A 4,630-nucleotide genomic window follows, 5' to 3' on the forward strand; every position below is an offset into this window, starting at 1 on the left:
TTAAGATCGGCTCAAAAGTCCAAAGAGAAATGAGGTGTCCGGTGTGGAAGTGCATCTCAGTCAACAGCCAGCTCCTTTTGCCGAGGCTGGAAATGGTTTTAACAGGCGGTAAAATTTCATCTTGTGGTGTCAAATTGGGGTCAGTGTGGGGTGAGCGCGCTCAGTGTCCGCGCAGGAGCTGTCCAGCTGCGGGGGGATTCATTAAGGGCAAAAGATCCGTTTCAAGAAAAACAATGCAAAGACAATCAGAGGGCTAAAGATCCTCTCCAAATCGCATTTTACAAGTGCACCAGAACAAATATGGACGCTGAAACCTATTCCCTTCAAACTCCCAAATCGGCTTCTTAGCCCTCGGAGGGAGTGAGAGAGAAAATCCTCTAAAACTTAAGAAGAGTCTGTTTTCAATCAGCCTTTCCGAAGTGTGGCATCTCAGTCCTTTGCTGGCTCTGAGACATGCCTCACTCGCTCGCTCGCTCTCTCTCTCTCTCTTTTTCCACAGCCTGCAAAAGCGGATGGCACAACAGGTAATATTTCAGATTTCAAGAATATATTCCACCGGGGATCTTAAACCAGTGTTTTGTACGCGCGTGTGTGCCTAGCGCAAGATTTAATGCAAATAGAAAGTTTTTTTTTTTCTTTAGGGGGTTGGGGGGGAACCAAGCCGGGTTTGCACGAAATCCTATTGGACCCCTTCGGAAATTTTCTGCACTCCTTGTAGGTGATGCTCCGGTTTGATGGTTAATTTAGGCTAGATTTACTTTACGGTTCCTAGCATTTGTGGAAAGCACCTATTGCTAATCTGGTTTATTAAATTCGCGTGGTTTAAATCCTCTTAGCGTCCCTACATCTGTTAGAACAATTGACGCCTCGCTACAGGGACAAATAACTCGAAGCTTAATCTTGTTTGTAACTTTATTCAATGTTTGTTTGTTTGTGCTTTGAGTTCAAGTATTTTTGGATGATGCCATTGTGTTCGGAAACAGATAGGCTACATCTGGAGGCAAAACTTCCCATGGACGGGCTAAGGATACCGCGGGACGGCATGAAAATTTTTGAGTATCTGAACTGGCATTTAATCCTGAACTATCATTCTAGGAAATGTGTCATATTTAATGAAGAAAGCAATCCGCCTGGTAAAATGTGGCTGCGGGATTACATCACCATGACCCCGCAGTAAAAATCCACGGGATTTTTTCTTTTTCTTTTGCTCGCAAGGTGAAGTGCGGGGTGTAAATAGTCCCTTTTCCTTTTTATAATCCGGATTATACCACAGTTCAAACTCCCACCCCTAAAATCGCTCTTTACCACACTTTCCTTTGGCTTTACGGTTGGTTCTTACAACTTCAGTCACTCTTTATTCGTCTCAGCCCACTTTGATTCGCCTCCGACTTCCCGCAGCTGCAGGACTTTCGAGGTCCCATCTCGGGTGCCCCTGTGAAATCATGCACATTTTAGTTTCTGCAGATCACTGGGTTCATTTAGCTCCTCACCCTGACCCCCTCCCACCCACTCACCCACCCTTTTTTTGTTACGGTGTCACGTTGGAAAGATGGATTTTGTTAACGCTCCGGGCTTCCTTGAACAAATGCAAACTAGATTTTTAACTAACCCTGGTTCGGCGCGAGTGGGGAAACCCCGCGACAGGTATTTTTCTCCTCCTGGTTTTTACGGTGTAAACCGGCACCTGGGCTGTTTAGGGGCTTCGCTTTGACAACCCCCCCCCAAGACTAAAATATTAAGTAAATTTTGAAAAATTAATGAATTAATTAAAAAGAAAAAAAGTCAAAAAGCTCAGCGCTCGTCCGACATCAAGCCCCCAAAGCCCCCCGTGGGAGGAGGCGGCGTGGAGTCGGGGCTCCGTGTCCCGCACCGGGGGCTCCGCGCCGCTCCGCGCAGACCCACGCAGGGCCCGGACTGCCGCTCCGGGCCCTGCGTGGGTCTGCGCGGAGCGGCGCGGAGCCCCCGGTGCGGGACACGGAGCCCCGACTCCACGCCGCCTCCTCCCACGGGGGGCTTTGGGGGCTTGATGTCGGACGAGCGCTGAGCTTTTTGACTTTTTTTCTTTTTAATTAATTCATTAATTTTTCAAAATTTACTTAATATTTTAGTCTTGGGGGGGGGTTGTCAAAGCGAAGCCCCTAAACAGCCCAGGTGCCGGTTTACACCGTAAAAACCAGGAGGAGAAAAATACCTGTCGCGGGGTTTCCCCACTCGCGCCGAACCAGGGTTAGTTAAAAATCTAGTTTGCATTTGTTCAAGGAAGCCCGGAGCGTTAACAAAATCCATCTTTCCAACGTGACACCGTAACAAAAAAAGGACAGTTAGGGCAAACTCAATCGCTTTAGTGCAATATCAGAGCATCCGAGAAGGCTCTAAACTCTCCTCGGAGCTCCTCTGGTCTCGCTCACTCAAAATATTCACTTTTGTTCTCCAGCTGCCTATAAAACTCCAGAAGAGGAGCGCTCTCATTTTTACACTGGAGTTCTCGGTCCGGAGAGAACAATATCCTCCTACCTCTTTTGAAATGATATGGAGACTCTCGCAACACACAGGCGATCACTCCAAGCACGAATCTCCCTTCCCTCCACCCCCCCCCCCCTCCCTTTTCTTTTTTTTTGTTTTTTTTTTTTTTTTTCTTTTTGCAAGAGCTGCTCGGCCCATTGTTTGAAGTGGGATTCAGCGCGCAGCCCAAAGAGAAAAGGGGGAAAAAAAAAAGAAATATATCTTAGAATCTTAGGAGTCCGGTTTGGTATTGCATAGAGAAAGAACTGACAAAATATTATAGCGTGTTTCCTAGAAGTATGCGATGAGAGCCCCCGGTATGTTCCCCAAAGAGAGGTATTTTTTTTTTTTTTTACCTAAAAGATTTTGATCGCCTTTGTACGTCTTTCTTTTGATCCCACAAAGAGAATGCAATATACATATATGTGTTTGCTCTCCATACAAGAAATGCAAGGGACCGTACAATGGAATATACGGCCGGTTAGTCCTCATAATGCTTAGTTTTGCTGTAATTAATTGAAAACAGTTATTAGGTCGTCATTGGCAATAGCGTAAATAATTGCAGCAGATTTTTACTTAAAATTGACCGGTCACAGAGTGATAGATCGATTCGAGGTATAAAAATGATGTATCAAAACATCAATGTCGATTATTTGAAATATTGTAGTCGAATCTTTTTATTGCTTCATCGGTTAAGTGTCTGAAAGTGCTGTGTTCCAACATATATTTATGTTGTCAATACTGTCAAAACTGTCAGTTTTATTACAGTGGATTTGTAATACATTTCGGATTTACTCATTTACATAAAATGTCCACCCCAGATACCCCCTCCTTTTCCCCATCTCTGGAAATCTATGTCAGTTTAATGAAAGGATTCAGGACTCGCAGCTTAAAAAAAAAAAAAAAAAAAAAAAGTGGGAAAAAAAAAAAAAAAGAGTCGAGATATTGCTCCATTAAGTCCAATTTAAACATCCCTTTGGAAAGCTTGGGCTATTTCTAACTTGCCGTAAGAGGGAATTCCTCCCCCCCCCTCGCGTCCCCCCTCATTTCCCCAGTAGAATTTAAATACTTTTCTACCCTCACACCTAGATTAAACCCTTCAGGAGAACTGAGAAACTGTACAGGGAGCCAGGGACGAGGCAAAGCACACCTGGGAATGCCGAAACTCTCCCAAAGAGAGCAACAGCCCCCCGAACCGCGCACACACGCGCGGGGGGTTGAATCCTGCTAGAAAGAAGGAGACAAAAGGAGCAATAAATATGTGTGTGATCCTTTCTTAACGGTTTGGAGCCCAAAGGAAAAACGCAAATTGGAAGCAGTATTGGGCATTTGCTGCCCCCCGCCCCCATTTTATCAGGGTCTGAGCTGGGCTGATTATTCCCTTTAACCCTAAACGCTGATTTTTCTCTTTTTTTTTTTCATTAGTGTGGTCTCAGACACCTCTCTCATTTTCTCCGAATGCCCAGCTGAGGGACGGAAAAACTCAGGAATAAACAAATCCATTTACACACTAAACTCTCTTCGATCGAGCAAATAGTGAAATTAGCAGAGTAACTTTATTCTCCCCCTGTCGAAAGGATGAGGTTGTTTTAAAGGCGTTGGTAAGAGGGACCTGAGGTGTGTGGAGGGGGTTCTTTTATTTTCCTTTCTTTTTTTCCTCCTTTTTTTTTTTTTTAAGGGCTATGTGTGTTTAAAGAGATGCTGAAGAGATTTCTGAGTTCACGGGGAAGAAGGAAAGGTTGGTTTGGGGAACGGCAGCGCGCCTGGCAGGTATTTTAATGACCGTCCCTTCCTTTGAACACTTTCAATTTCTCTGCTTCTTTTCATCCGGAATGTCTTTCCCAGACCAAGTATGATTTCTGCTGTAATTCTTGTGTGTGTTTGTGATCCCTTCTGAGGTAAATTGAGAAGTAAGCTGCGCAAAAGGAGGAAATCGCCCCTGGGGTGCTTTGTTTACTTTGGTTTGTAAAATCCTGCTAGGAGATGGTTTCCTCAGTGTGTGGCAAGTGTTTCTTCAAGAAATTCATCAGCCCTTCTACAATTACTTCGAGCTCCGAGGGAAGAGAGCTGCCATCACTTTCTCACATCCCAAGGTGTTGCATGGAGGAGAGAAGAAAAGGCTGGCGCA

The 4,630-nt window shown here is 44.9% G+C and overlaps 1 long non-coding RNA gene across 1 annotated transcript in view; it reads left to right on the forward strand.

The window, feature by feature from the left end:
• The window catches only part of LOC106888061, a 6,545-nt gene extending 1,921 nt beyond the window's left edge, over positions 1 to 4,624 (forward strand). Inside the window, exon 3 of the long non-coding RNA XR_001412028.1 lies at positions 4,181 to 4,624. This is a non-coding gene — a long non-coding RNA (uncharacterized LOC106888061). The remainder of the gene's footprint in view (positions 1 to 4,180) is intronic.
• The last annotated feature ends 6 nt before the right edge of the window (positions 4,625 to 4,630 follow it).

This window comes from Calidris pugnax, unplaced genomic scaffold, assembly GCF_001431845.1.
Source record: "Calidris pugnax isolate Ruff unplaced genomic scaffold, ASM143184v1 scaffold56, whole genome shotgun sequence".
Classification (NCBI taxonomy): domain Eukaryota; kingdom Metazoa; phylum Chordata; class Aves; order Charadriiformes; family Scolopacidae; genus Calidris; species Calidris pugnax.